This window comes from Erinaceus europaeus, chromosome 16 (assembly GCF_950295315.1).
Source record: "Erinaceus europaeus chromosome 16, mEriEur2.1, whole genome shotgun sequence".
NCBI classification, from domain to species: Eukaryota; Metazoa; Chordata; class Mammalia; order Eulipotyphla; family Erinaceidae; genus Erinaceus; species Erinaceus europaeus.
In genome coordinates this window covers 54,167,125-54,183,209 of record NC_080177.1, presented here as the reverse complement: position 1 = coordinate 54,183,209, position 16,085 = coordinate 54,167,125, and positions in this window count along the sequence as shown.

Sequence of the window (16,085 nt, the reverse complement as noted above, 5' to 3'; positions counted from 1 at the left end):
AAGAATAGTTTAAATATAGTTGCTTTTTGCCTTCCTGACCAGTGAGGTGGAAAATTCCTTGCCCTTTTCCCCTCGACAGAACCTGAGAGGCCATCAATTATTTTGACAGACCCTGCAGCGAGCAGGACTCATCATGACCTCTGCAACAGAATACTGTTACCAGACAGTTAAAAATGGCCTGACAAATGATGACCTGATAGATTGCAAACAGATGGTCGGTGGTCCCAATAAAGAACAAAAAAATGTGGTGACCCCCACTTTGGCAATGACCTATTGGTCTGGTGTGATGTTTAGAAATAGCCCATGCTTTGCTCTGAATGGATCAGGCTTTTGCTAAGTTTGAAATGATTGGATATAGGCAGATAAGGTGATGTGTTCCCCCTCCCTGAGTGTAGTCTGAATTCCTATAAATTGTATGGTTTGAGCTTTGTTCAGGGTCGAGCTTGGTAGACTAACACTAGTCACCATCTCGGCCCGGATTGCAATTCGTGGATAAACATCTTTTGCTTCCTTGCAGTGGATGGTGGTTTGATTTCGCTCTTTAACATTTGGAGGCTCCAGCGAGATATCCTCAGACGGAGGCTCCTGAGGACACCCCATCCTGGGTCCAGATCCTAGGAAAAACCTTGGAAGCTTTTGTCCGGCGCCGGTAAGTCAGGCCTGTTTTTTGTGCACGGTACCGTTTCATTTGTGTGCTTGTGTGTCCCCGCGGGGCCTGGGTCTGTGGATTGCGGGACGCCGCATTGAAATCCCAGACTGCAGCGCTGGGAAGTGACGACTTCCAGGCTGCTTGGGTTGGGTGATAACTGGATCTGAAACAGGGTCCGCACCCTAAGGATCTGAAACAGGGTCCGACAGCCCAGGGTTGGGTGATAACTGGATCTGAAACAGGGTCCACACCCTAAGGATCTGAAATAGGGTCCGACAGCCCAGGATATTAGTTCTGTCTTTTGTGGCCATTTGTTGTGTCTGTCTTCTCTCCTCTTTGGCGATTCGCGAAAAGGTTGACCTTGTTAGTGCAACTGACGGGTCTGGCCGGAGCTACTCTCCGGTGACTCCTGAAGGCCTAACCTGTGATGCCTTAGTAGCGATGGCCGGAAAGGTAATCGCCCTCCCTTGACTGAATGAATGGTTTGATGTGAATGCTAGTGTGCCTGTTGCATGCCTCACGGTCGAAAGACTACGGGGCTTGATTGGGCTCCAACCTGCGTGTCCGTGGAGTCATTTCAGCTAAGTGGAGATTCTCAGCCTGCTGAGACCGAGGCCGGGGTTTATACGGCTACTCCTAAGCTAAGACTCCTTAAGGTCCCGCGAGGGGCCCGGCCAGGCGAGCATAGTTGATTGTCTGGCATCCATCGGATGTCAGTTCTTTTTCCAACACTCACTGTTTGTCTCTTTCTGTGTCAGCTGTCTTTCTGTGTCCAGACACCAATAGGCTTCAAAAAATAATAATAATAATAAGGAACTCTTGGGTAGGAAAACTGGAGTCCTCATTTATAGAAGCTCCACGCAGTCTAGTTAAGGGAGAAAGTCCCAGGTGGACACCCTTTGGGTTAGCAGGAAAAACGGTTGAGAGTGAGAGAACATGTGAGAGTGTATGGTGTGCTGGCCAGCAAGTACAAGGAAGAGTGAGAGGAATCTTTGGTCTAATTGCTGTGATTCTTGTTGCAGTGTTTGTCTCCCTTCTTTTCCACTTTGACGAGGAGATGGGACAGAGTCAGTCCAAAACCAGCTCGCTAACCCCCCTTGAATGCTTGACTAAAAATTTTTCAGATTTTTCCAGGAGAGCTGCTGGGTTTGGAGCCCAGGTGGACGCCTTCACACTGAGGAAGTTCTGTGAAAGGGAATGGCCAGCCTTTGAGGTTGGCTGGCCTGAGACAGGAAGTCTCGACCTGGGAAAGTGCACGGCAGTGCACGATGTGATCTTTGGGAATCCCGGGCACCCTGACCAAATGCCATATATTGAGATCTGGATGAGTATTGCTAATGATAAACCAAGGTATCTGCGGGAGTGTCAGGGCGACTCCAAAGGAAAAAAGAAGGCCAAAAGCAGGTCAAGAGTGTTGGTGATCAAGGGCACGAAGGGGGATAGATTCCCTAGGAGGCCTACAGCTCCTCCTGTCCTCCCCACTAAGCCCGAATCCCCCATACAACTGAAAAAGAGGAGGGATGAGAACCCTCCACCGTATGCTGGCACTTCAGGGGCTACCGCTCCTGAACCCGATTCCACTTCTGGGTTGCCATCAGGAGTCCTGAGCCTACCTCATACCAGAGCAGGAACTATGTTTGGGTCAGAGTCTACACCAGTCGGGACTTTTCCTTTACGGGAGGTGGGGAAATTAGATACGTCAGGACGGCCCCTCCGAACTTATGTCCCGTTTAGCACTTCTGACTTGTATAATTGGAAGAATCAAAACCCTCCTTTCTCTGTAGACCCAGAAGGGGTGGCAACTCTACTTGAGTCAGTTTTTTACACTCATCAACCTACTTGGGATGATTGTCAGCAGCTGCTGAGTACCCTATTCACTCTAGAAGAAAGGGAGAGAATTAAAATCGAGGGAAAGAAGCAGGTCCGGGATAAAAAGGGAGAGCCTCCCACTGACCAGGACATGGTGGAGGAGGTGTTCCCCCAATCCCGACCTAAGTGGGACCCCAACACAAGCACCGGGTATGAGGCCCTCACCAGGTACCGCCAGACTCTATTAAGGGGTATCCGGGCTGCGGGTCGGAAACCCACCAATCTGTCTAAGGTGACCGAGTGTAAGCAGGGTGCAGACGAGAGTCCGACTGCCTTCTTGGAGAGGTTGTACCAGGTATATCGAACCTGGACGCCCATAGATCCCAAAGCCCCTGAGAATGTGCAGGCAGTCGCCCTCCAGTTTGTGGCCCAATCTGCCCCAGATATTAGGAAGAAGTTGCAGAAGTTAGAGGGTTTTGAGGGGAAATCTCTCTCAGAGCTGTTGGCTGTAGCACAGAAGGTTTTTGATAATAGAGAGGACCCCGCGAAAGCCACTCTGGAACTGAATAAGAAGATGGCACAGGTCCTTTTGGCTAGGGAAATAGGAAATAGAGAGGAAAGAGGGAGGTATGTGAGAGAAAAAGGGCAGATGAAGGGAAAAGATAAACCCCTGAGAGGACTGAGAAAGACTCAGTGTGCCCTATGCAAGGAAGAAGGGCACTGGAGGAAAGAATGTCCAAAAAGAAAAGAAGAGGAAGGAAAGAGAATGGGGAAGGAAGCCCCCCTCTTAGTTTTAGATTGAGGAAGTCAGGGCTCCTCTAGCCCCCGGGAGCCTAGGGTAAAACTCGCGGTAGGGGGGAAAGTAATTAATTTTTTGGTGGATACCGGGGCCACCCACTCAGTACTTCAACAACCAATTGGACCCACCGGAACAGATAAGGTTAAGATTATAGGAGCCACTGGGGAAACAAGGAGTTATCCAAAGTCCATAGGAAGAGTCGCTGGCCCTGGCCTGAAGACTATTACTCACTCTTTCCTGGTGATACCCGAGTGCCCTGAGCCACTGTTAGGTAGGGATCTCCTTCATAAGCTACAGGCCACCATTTCCTTTGAGACAAATGAAGGACCAATAGTACAAGCAGGTGGCCGAATTTTGCTCACCATGCCGGTAAGGGAGGAATATCGTCTCTATGAAGCACCACAGAATGTAGGCAACCCGGACTTATTAACAAGGTGGAAGCAGGAGATTCCAAGAGTTTGGGCCGAGACCAACCCCCCAGGGTTGGCTAAACATGTGACCCCCATAATAGTCCAATTGGTCAGCACTGCCACCCCAGTCCGAGTCCGGCAGTATCCCATGAGTCGGGAAGCCCAGCATGGTATCAGGAACCATATTAGACGCCTAAAAGAGGCTGGTATCTTGGTGCCCTGCAAGTCAGCCTGGAATACACCCCTTCTCCCGGTCCGAAAGCCTGGAACGAACGACTTCAGACCAGTGCAAGATCTGCGAGAGGTAAATAAGAGGGTAGAGACCATTCATCCCACAGTTCCCAACCCTTATACTCTCCTCAGTCTACTGTCGCCTGATCGAACCTGGTATAGCGTCCTAGATTTGAAAGATGCCTTTTTCAGCCTCCCCTTGGCCCCACAGAGCCAACCTATCTTTGCCTTTGAATGGACAGACCCCGAGGAAGGTGAGTCAGGACAACTAACTTGGACCCGACTTCCCCAAGGTTTTAAAAACTCTCCGACCTTGTTTGATGAAGCCCTAAGCAAGGACCTACTGACCTTCCGAAGTGAGCACCCTGAGTGCAGCCTCCTACAATATGTGGACGATCTGCTGATCGCTGCCTTATCTCGAGAGGATTGCGAAATGGCAACCAGAGACCTACTCGAGGTACTGGGGAACTTGGGGTACCGGGTATCGGCCAAAAAGGTTCAGCTGTGTACCCAAGAAGTAACCTACCTGGGCTACCAAATTAAAGAAGGACGAAGGGCCCTGTCTGAGGGAAGAGTCCAGGCTATCCTAAAAATCCCGACCCCCACTACCAAGAGACAGGTCCGGGAATTCCTGGGAGCGGTAGGCTACTGTAGGCTATGGATCCCAGGGTTCGCTGAACTAGCAAAGCCCCTCTACACCGCCACTGGAGGGGGCGACACTCCTTTGAAATGGACTGAGATGGAGGAAAGGGCTTTCCAGGCACTGAAGGAGTCCCTGGTAAGTGCCCCAGCTCTAGGTCTCCCAGACCTGAACAAACCGTTCCAGCTGTTTGTAGCAGAAAGTGCTGGTGTGGCTAAGGGAGTACTCACTCAAACCCTGGGGCCCTGGAAGAAGCCTGTCGCCTACCTGTCTAAACGACTGGACCCAGTAGCAGCCGGATGGCCTGGATGTCTGAGGACAGTGGCAGCAGATGCCCTACTGGTGAAAGAGACTACCAAACTAACTTTTGGGCAGACCCTAGAAATCACCACAGCCCACAATCTTGCCAGCTTACTTCGCTCCCCTCCGGACCGATGGATGACCAATTCTCGGGTCACCCATTATCAGGTACTGTTGTTGGACCCACCCCGCATTACTTTCAAACAGACTGCAGCCTTAAATCCAGCTACCTTGCTCCCCAACCCAGAGGAAGACGCCACCCATGACTGTGGAGAAATCTTGGAAGCCCTGACCTCATTGAGAGCTGACCTGACGGACGTCCCGCTACCAGACGCACAGGAAACCCTCTACACGGATGGGAGCAGCTTTGTGGAAGACGGCATACGGTATGCAGGTGCCGCGGTGGTCACCAGCCGGGAGGTCTTGTGGGCTGCATCCTTGCCACAAGGGACATCAGCCCAAAAGGCGGAGCTGATAGCACTCATTCAAGCACTCAAGTGGGGAGAAGGGAAAAAGATAAATGTGTACACCGACAGCAGGTATGCTTTTGCCACCGTCCATGTCCATGGGCCACTATATCAAGAGAGAGGACTGCTGATGGCTGGGGGAAAAGCTATCAAGCATGCTCAGGAGATACTGGCCCTGCTAGCAGCTGTTTGGGGGCCAGAGAGGGTTGCTGTCATCCACTGTAAGGGACACCAGAAGGATGACTCAGAAGTCTCGCGAGGCAATCGGTTGGCAGACCAGACAACTAGGGAAGCGGCCCAAAGACTAGTGGGGACCACGGCCCAACTGGTGGTGGCTACCCCTATACCAGGAGAAGTGACAAAAGGACAGAAACCAGTGTACTCGAAACAGGAAGAGGAGATGAGCCGGAGACTGAGGGGAAGATTAAATGAGGAAGGATGGATCGTCCTCCGGATGATAGGATTCTATTACCCCAGCCACTGGGAAGACAGGTGGTCTCTCAAACGTACCAAGGTACCCATTTTGGGGGAAACAAATTAGCTGAACTGATCAGTAAATTTTATTTGATAATTGGTTTGCACAGGATCTCCCAGAGTGTGGCAGGTCGCTGTGCAACGTGTGCCAGAGTCAACGCTAACCCAGTACAAGTGAAAGGACCAGGAACCAGGTGGCGGGGGGGGGAACCTGGAGAACACTGGGAATTGGACTTCACTGAGATGCCTGTGGCTCAAGGAGGATATAAGTATCTCTTAGTCATGGTAGATACCTTTTCAGGGTGGACCGAAGCCTTCCCCACTAAGAAAGAGACTTCCCAGGTAGTAGTGAAACAACTGGTCTTTGAAATTATCCCCAGGTTTGGGCTCCCTTATTCACTGGGGTCGGATAATGGCCCAGCATTCATTGCCAAGGTCACCCAACAATTGGCAGAAATTTTAAAAATTAAATGGAAATTACATTGCATTTACCGCCCCCAGAGTTCGGGGCAAGTAGAAAGAATGAATAGGACTATTAAGGAAAGCTTAACCAAGTTAAAAATAGAGACTGGCGGGGACTGGATTTCTCTTTTACCCTTTGCTTTGCTTAAAAGCAGGAATACCCCATACGTGTCTGGATTTACTCCATTTGAGATTGTGTATGATAAACTGCCAATCTTGGTGCCCCGGGTTGAGACTGAAAAATTGGCCGAAGTGTCATGGGGCAGACTCCTCAAGTCCCTACAGGCCTTGCAGGTGGTGCGAGGAAAAGCCAGAGCCGCCGTCCGGGACGAAAAGCCTGGGACCTGGAGGGAGGAAAGCCGAGGCCAAGTCCCCTTGTTCGAGCCTGGTGATTCCGTACTGGTGAAGAAGCTGCATCCTGACCATCTCGAAGCCCGGTGGGAAGGACCATACACCGTGATCCTGAGTACGCCAACTGCTGCTAAGGTTGCCGGGAAACAACACTGGATTCATCATACTCGCCTGAAGAAATTTGTGGCGGACCCCCCGGAAATAGGGAATCTGAGGAAATGGTGTGCCGTAGCCACCCCAGACCCAATGAAGGTCCGCTTGGTCTCCTGCTAACTTGTGTGTGTGTTTTGCCTGGTGCACTTCTGTTTTACCTCTGCCACTGCCCAAGCTCACATGCCTCCCACCCCCGAGTGTCCTCTCTGTATGTATGGGAGCTGAAAAACAAAGAGGGAAAGATGGTCGCCAACCAACTAACTGCCGGGCAGCCTATATTCACTCTTGATCTGTGTGATCTATTTGATGCCAACTGGACCAGGGTAATCTATGCCGGCCAGACTGCAACCGGAGGGACTACTATAGATGGGGGGTGTGGCTCCATTGACCTGGAGGCTCGCCTTTGGGACAGACCCTATTATGTATGTCCCAAAGAAGACAGCCCCACCAACTGCAGAGGAGAACCATATTTTTTCTGTGGGTTGTTGGGGGAATGTCTGACAGCATCTCCAGGGAGGGATGGTGATAAGCACCTGAAAGTCACAAGAGTGATTCGACCAGGTGGCCCGACCGAACCAGGTACTTGCTATATTGGAGACTGTAACCCTGTGGAGGTGACGGTCAAAACTTGGAATGAGACTGATTCATGGATGAGAGGGAGAATGTGGGGCATTAAGATTCCTTTTTCTGAAAAGGACTTTGGGACATTATTCACTATTCAACTGCGGATGCTGCCATGGACTCAGAATCCTATTGGGCCCTTGAGACCCATCATTTTAGGAGAAGACCCCCGACCTACTCTCTCCCCCTCTCTACGGATGGGGGGAGAGAATGAAACTAATGGGGATCAGACTGACATTGCACCAAGTGGCACTAAACTGACTGACGCAGAACCTTTGCATCCCAGGGTGAAGCCACTAGTGAAAACTGTAGAATTAATGTATTACCTTTTGAATGAGTCTGACCCTAACATAACCAGAAACTGCTGGCTGTGTTTACACCCTGAGCCTCCTTATTACATAGGTGTGGCTGCCTCTGCAGGAATAGGTAGCCAGAAGGGAGACATAAGGAAGCTGGCTCTATCCTCTAGCAACTCTAAGGGCCCAGAATGTAAGTGGGGAGTACAGCCCCACATGACACTGGGAGATATCCAGGGAACAGGAACTTGTATTATCACAGCCAACTATAAATTGGAATCCTCCCCGTACAGGGGAAATTGCAACCTAACCATTAAAGTTAGTAAGACTCAAGAGTGGGCGACCCTCCTCAAAGCCCCTGAGGGGACTTGGTGGGCCTGTACTTCGGGCATGACCCCCTGCATCACCCCCTACGGAATGACCAAAGAGGACCTCTGTGTTTTGGCCCATATCGTGCCCCATGTATACTATTCCCATGGCGAAGAAGGGTGGGCTCACCTTGAACGGCAAGGAACAGACTACCTCGGACCAATAAGACGGAAACGTGTCCTGATAGTAGTTCCTATACTCGTGGGGACAGCCATAGCAGGGACAGCGGCAATGGGAGCTGCAGCCCTAGCTAAGGAGACTACTCTAGTACAGTTAGATCAGCAGATCAATCGAGATATGGCCACACTAGAGGGCACTATTGAATCTCTCGAAGGGTCCCTATCTTCGTTGGCCGAGGTGGTCCTGCAAAATCGTAGGGGACTTGATTTGTTATTCATGAAACAGGGTGGGTTATGTGTGGCCCTGAATGAGGCCGGTTGCTTTTATGCCAACCACTCCGGAATGGTGAAGAAAACTTTAAGTGAGGTCAAGAAAAGAATAGAAGATAGAGATAACCGTCTAAGGGACCTGAGCGAGGACAGCTGGTTCGCAAATCTATTTTCTTGGCCCTCTTGGTTAAAAACACTAATTAGTTCCCTGGCAGGGCCTCTGATCACCCTACTTCTACTTCTTACCCTGGGGCCTTGTCTATGGAGGTCTTTGATCTCCTTGATTAAAAGGAGAACTGAGAAGGTTATGCTCCTGGAGTCTCAGTATGTCGAGGAGCAATATAGCTCAGAAGAAGAAGAAGAAGAAGAAGATGAATCAAGGATTTGATTCCCAGCTAAGACTAGTGGGGAATGCTAGAGGCAGTAACTCTAAAATAGTTATAGTTGCTTTTTAAGTTTGAGTTTTAAGAATAGTTTAAATATAGTTGCTTTTTGCCTTCCTGACCAGTGAGGTGGAAAATTCCTTGCCCTTTTCCCCTCGACAGAACCTGAGAGGCCATCAATTATTTTGACAGACCCTGCAGCGAGCAGGACTCATCATGACCTCTGCAACAGAATACTGTTACCAGACAGTTAAAAATGGCCTGACAAATGATGACCTGATAGATTGCAAACAGATGGTCGGTGGTCCCAATAAAGAACAAAAAAATGTGGTGACCCCCACTTTGGCAATGACCTATTGGTCTGGTGTGATGTTTAGAAATAGCCCATGCTTTGCTCTGAATGGATCAGGCTTTTGCTAAGTTTGAAATGATTGGATATAGGCAGATAAGGTGATGTGTTCCCCCTCCCTGAGTGTAGTCTGAATTCCTATAAATTGTATGGTTTGAGCTTTGTTCAGGGTCGAGCTTGGTAGACTAACACTAGTCACCATCTCGGCCCGGATTGCAATTCGTGAATGAACATCTTTTGCTTCCTTGCAGTGGATGGTGGTTTGATTTCGCTCTTTAACATTAGGCATGAGAGTCTTTTTGCATAAACATTATACTATCTGCCCCTATCCTGCTTGCTATTTTTAAAGATATTCTAACCAATAAAAGTGGACCTCCAGGTCTGAGTGTGGACAGTGGGCAAGGTGATACATATTACCCTTGTCTAGTCTGCATTTTGATCTACCAAAAATGCCTTTAAATCGCATTCCGTGTTTTAATTATACCATCAAAACAATCCAAAACTGGAAGTATTTTCAAAATTAGGGCATTATAGTCCAGAATATTTATTATTTACTGCCATCTTTAGAGCAAACACAGGCATGGTTTACTCATATGTGGCTTCACACAGGGCAGGAATTTTATTTCTTAGCTTTCAGATGTAAACACTAAAAGGATCTTAGGTACACATGAAGGTAGTCTTATTAGTAAACCCTTAGTTCACCTCTAAATCAATTTCCTTGGAATTAATATGTGTTCTTCTGGGAAAGTAGAGGCATATATAAATTAATGTAGAGTTTGAATGGTCAAGTTTGGGAACAAGCTCATTATTTATATATAAGTCTCTGTGTTTTTACAAACACACACTTTATATATATATACTTTCTTTTTGCCTCCAGGGTTATTCCTGGGGCTTGGTGCCTGCACTACGAATCTGCTGCTCCCGGAGGCCACTTTTTCCCATTTTGTTGCCATTGTTGTTGTGCTTGTTGTAGTTATTATTGTTGTCATAGCTGTCATTGTTGTTGGCTAGGACAGAGAAATGAAATGGAGACAGGACAGGAAGACAGAGAGGGGGAGAGAAAGATAGACACCTGCAAACCTGCTTCACCACCTGCGAAGCGACATCCTGCAGGTGGGGAGCCGGGTCCTCGAACAGGGATCCTTACACCTGCCCTTGTGCTCTGTGCCACATGCGCTTAACCCACTGCACTACCACCTAACTCCCTATATATATATATTTTTAAATGAGAACATGGGTTAACCTTGACTTATGGTGGTGTAGGGGATTGAACCTGGAATTTGGGAGTCCTAGTCATGAAAGTCTTTTGCATAATCATTGTGCTATCTCAAACAACAATACATATATTTAATAGTTTCAAAAACACTTTTGGCACAATTTAATAGTTTCATAAAACCACAATTTTTTTATTTTTATTATTTCTTTATTGGAGAATTAATGTTTTACATTCAACAGTAAATACAATGGTTTGTACATGTATAACATTTCTCAGTTTTCCATATAACAATACAACCCCCACTAGGTTCTCTGTCATCCTTCTTAGACCTGTATTCTTCCCCCCCCGCCCCCAGAGTTTGTTACTTTGGTGCAATACGCCAATTCCAGTTCAGGCTCTACTTGTGTTTTCTCTTCTGATCTTGTTTTTCAGCTTCTGCCTGAGAGTGAGATCATCCCATATTCATCCGTCTGTTTCTGACTTATTTAACTTAACATGAATTTTTCAAGGTCCATCCAAGATCGGTTGAAAACGGTGAAGTCACCATTTTTAATAGCTGAGTAGTATTCCACTGTGTATATATACCAGAACTTGCTCAGCCAGTCATCTGTTGTTGGACACATGGGTTGCTTCCAGGTTTTGGCTATTACAAATTGTGCTGCCAAGAACATATGTGTACACAGATTTTTTGGATGGGTGCGTCCCATATTATATTAGGATATATCCCCAGGAAAGGAATTGCAAGGTCATAGAGTAGGTCCATGTCTAGCCTTCTGAGAGTTCTCCAGACTGTTCTCCACAGAGGTTGTACCCATTTACATTCCCACAGCAGTGCGGGAGGATTCTTTTGACCCCCCAAGCCACAATTTTTACATCTGTTAGAAAACTGTGAGCATGTGGTTGAGCTTGGCAGGGTTTGACATGAGGGGACATCCATCTTCTCCCTGCCTCAGGAACCACCCTAAATTCCTTGATACTATGGCCCATCCATTTATTATCTACATATCAATCTTCTGCTTTGTCTTACAAATGACTAAAGGTCTCTTTCCTAATTCCCTGTAGGGTATTGCTAATCCTGCCAATTGAACACTTAGCAACAGTTGCTGGGTAGGTTCATACCATTCCCAGGCCCTTTCTCCACCCCTCTTGTAACCATATATGGTATTGTCAAGGCACTTCCATTGTCTCTTCCCTGTCCCGACCTGGAGGAGGGTGGGTGTGCAGACCGAGAGGCTGACACCACTGGCCACTGCAATTGGTGCCACGTGGCTTAACCAGGTGTGCTAGCGCCCAACTCTAGGGAGTTATGATGAATAAAGATTTGTATTGCTTTGCTGCCAGGAGCTTAGTCCCTGGGTCATCTCTCTCTCTCTCTCTCTCACTCTCTCTCTCTCTCTCTCTCTCTCTCTCGCAATGCTAACCCGACATACACCACTGACATTTTGCTTTGGAGTAGGACAAGGTGGTATCACCAAATAGGAAAATTAATTCATTCATTCCTTAGCATGTTCATGGAAGGCATACAGTTCATAAGAAGTTTATTGCCAACAGAAAGACAAAACAAATAGCATGGGTTTGTTTTCAGATCTAAATCACAGGAAGGAGTTGTACTGGTAGAAAATAAACTACATTTAGTCTTGAATATTCTGAGCTGTAGTCAGAAATTACTTACTGCATGTCTGGGGTCCATTCTAGTCCTTTATAATTTTCAGAGGGCTATTCTGCACTGTGTGTCTTTCCCAAATAAACTATCTTTATTGGAAGCATACATTTTGGAGTCCAGGGGAAATGACAAAGTAATAATTAACAAAATACTCATTCCTAAACGTTGGACACTCCTGAAGCCACCTACAGTATCTCCTTTGTTGGTGTCAACAAGTGCTTATTTGGCAATTTGATATAGGTAATTTAAGCCATCATAAAGTTGAGAAGCCTGGCTCATTATATATAGCTAGTCTAACTCTTTACTTTTTAAAAATTCTATTAGTGACTTAATATTAATTTATAAAATTATAAGATAACAGGGGTTTAATTCTGCACCATTCCCACAACCAGAGTTCTGTATCTTCATTCCTTCCATTGAAAGCTACAGTAGGTCTCCCAAGATTGCAGGTATGTGTTAACTATTATTTCTATTACTATCTATATTTGCTGCCCCCCCTTTGCTTCCCTGCTGAACATGGGCATTGACAGGTCAATTCATACTCTCAGCCTGTCTCTCTCTTTCCCTAGTGGGGAAGGGCTCTGGGGAAGCAGACCTCCAAGGCACATTGGTGGGGTTGTCTGTCCAGGGAAGTCTGGTCACATCCTGCTAGCATCTGGAAACCTGGTGGCTGAAAAGAATGTTAACATTCAAAGCCAAACAAATTGTTGAACAATCATGGACGTAAAGGCTAGAATAGTGCAGATGAAGAGTTGCTGCGGGGTCCTCCATTTTGTAGGTAGCTAGTAGGCATATTTTCGTTAAATTCCAAAGGGCCTGTAGCTATACTAGTGGTTTTTGTTTATTTTGCCTGAGCCTGAAATCTGATATGCAGGTGGATCCAAGTTATTGTCTGAGGAGATGTCATGGCTGGGAAAAGGACCAGAAAGCTGGATCAGGGAAGAGAGTAGCTCTCTAATATGGGAAAGTGGTATACATATTACTGTAAACCCCATCAATTTGATGTGATCTGGGGCACATAATTAGCTTAGGAGTCTGTGTGACCTCTGCATCCCTGTAGATCTGAGCTCACATTCTGTGGTCATGAGTAGGAACAGTCCATTCTGCCCCAGTATCGACCCATCTTCCTCAGGTGTAGCATAGAGTATGTTGTCCATCCTCCCTTTGGGGGATGGAACATTCCCTACCATTGTTGATCCAGGTTGAGGGCAAGGTCCTTTGGGGGCCCACAAAGGGGTCTATTTTGTTGTTCCTGATAGAAATGACTGGTAACAATGGAGAGAGGGATTTATTTGAGTTCTAGGCCCTTCAAGTCTGTTTGGGAATCTCAGAACTCTCTGATTAGGGCCCCAGCTGGTAGAATGGCCTGATAGTGACTAAAGAGTCTTAGGGTTTAAGAAGACAATAGATAGTTATTTCAATAATCACATTGTTTGGCAATTGGGTTAACTTTGAAAAATACCTTTGTTAGGATTTGCTGTAAGTGATATGAGAGGGGAAAAAACTGATTGAATGTCTCAAACTTTTTAAAGCACAGACTGAGTCTTTTTAATACATAGGCTGAGTCTTTGATATATTGACTCTCTTAAAAGCTTAGTCCAGGGAGAACAAAAGCAACCGGTGGCATAGATATATGCAAATAATGTCAAAGGACATAAAATATGGTGAAGGATATAAATTTTAAGTATGTTCTTAAGGGCCTATGGCTCTCTTAGTTTTTGCTTGAGTTTGATAGCTAACTCTGAGTTGGACAAAAATATTTTCTGGGAAGATGGTGTCAGAGTTGAGAATAGTGATAGAAAAGTTGGATTAGGGCAGATTAGCTGCATGAACAAAATTATCTGTTTATCCCATCAGCCTTACCCAGGGCTCATATTTATCATAGGAGTCTATGAAATGTCTGAGTCCTCCTTGGTTTAAGCTCCTAGTTTATGGTCATAGCTTGGAACATTCTAAGTTGCACTCATTTCAAGACCAGTCCTCTTTGAATGACAGGGTAGGATGGCCCTGCCTCCCTTTAGAGTGGGGCAGTCACTAATGTTGCTACTTTATAGGGAGGACAAGTTCTTGGCATGGCCCACAAAAGGGTTTATGCTGATGGAAGTGACCAGTGATGTCTACCGTTTTTTAAAGCACTTTTTATTGAGAGCACTAGTGTACTTTTTCACACCTTCACTACATCATTTAGACAAATGTAGGAAATAAGAACAAATGAAAGAATAAGTAAAACCTCGCTACCTAAAAATTATTTGGTCAGACAAGTGTTTTTAATTTGATTCTTTGTACTTACGTAGTGTTTTACTCACGCTTGGGTCTACAGTTTTACATTTCTTTCTTTCATTTTCTTTTGTTTATCACCACTAGGATTACTGCAGGTCTCAGCACCAATATCGCTCTGGCAGCCATTTTTCTGTAACCCCACCCCTTTCCTCCCTCCCTCACTCCTTCCTTCCTCCCTCCCTTTCTTCTTTCTTTCGATAGGACAGAAAAAAATTGAGAGAGGAGGGGGGAGATGAGAGAAAAAGACATCTGCCACTCTGCTTCATGGCTTGTGAAGCCTCCCTCCTGCAGGTGGGGAGCAGGGACATGAACCAGGTCCTTGAGCATGGTAACATGTGTGTACCTTTGCCCAGCCCTCACAGTTTTGAATATCAGTATGACGGGGCTATGTGCGCTTAACCAGTGGTGTACCTGGTTAAGCGCACATAGTATGAAGCACAAGGTCCCCACCTGCAGAGAGGACACTTCAAGAGTTGTGAAGCAGGCCTACAGGTTTCTTGCTTTCTCTCTGTCTATCTCCCCATCCTTTCTCAATTTCTCTCTGTCCTAGCCAGTAAAATGGGGGGTGGGGGGAATGGCTGACTGGAGCAGTGGATTCATAGTGCTTACACCAAGCCCCAGCAATCACCCTGGAGTTAAAAAAAAAAAAAAAGGAAATCAATATGATTTTAATGATGTTTTTCACATTAGAAACTTTTTTGAACTAATGTTGAGTGATATATTGAGTTCTATGGAATACCAGACTCATCAGTTGAAAAGTGGAATATTTAGGTAATTTCACTTCAGAGTATTATTTCTTAGAAAACAAGATTTAAAAAATGAAAATTGAAATGTTTATGTAAACTTATATATTGGGTTGTTGGAAAGTTCCTGATGCATATTCTGCATAGAAAAATATGTCATGACTTTTCAATAACCTAACAATATATAAATTATATATTAATATAGCAAATAATATATAAATAAGTTCACTACATTATAACATAAAATATTTACATACTTGCATTACTATTCACACAGTACTATAAATATATTAACAGTATTATAAATAGTATGTAGTTTATAAAATTATTAATATGAATTATAAATAATGCTGCTTATAGTGTTATAATTAAATTATAGCTTTAATACAAATTTTAAAAATCAAGTATTAAAATTATTGTCATGAGATTATAAAAATAAGAATCTAATAAAATTAAGACATACAAAATAATGTCTTCCTTTCTTCCTTGGACTTAGGGTCTTCTATTTTCTGGATCAAATTCTTCCTTATTTCTCTTTTTAATTCTTTTTTTCTTTCTTTTTTTCACACAAGAGCACTGTTCAGCTCTGGTTTTGCTGGTTTATGGTGGTGTGGGGGATTGAACCTGGGACATTGGAGCCTCAAGCAAGAGAGTCTCTTTGCATAACCATTATGCTATCTACCCCTGCCTTATTTCTCTTTTTAATAGTATTTTCTCTAAGAAGTATTATAAAGATATTGGTATCAAATGACCAATAGTGTTTATGTCAGTTCACTAGAGAGGTATTTTAAGTTTAATGAAACAATTGCAAAAAAGTGCATTTCTAATTTCAGAAGAAACTGAGTGATCAAGAGAGATATTTTCAAACAGTTCTATCTCCTCCTTAGCTATGTAGTTGCCCACATCGCAGTTTTCTTTTGTTGTTTTTGTCATTGGGACCTTTTGTTTCAGATAAAGAGAAGCAGAAAAAGAGACTGAGAAGGAAGATAGACACTAGTGAATTTTCCCTCTAGTGACACAGTGCTTATATA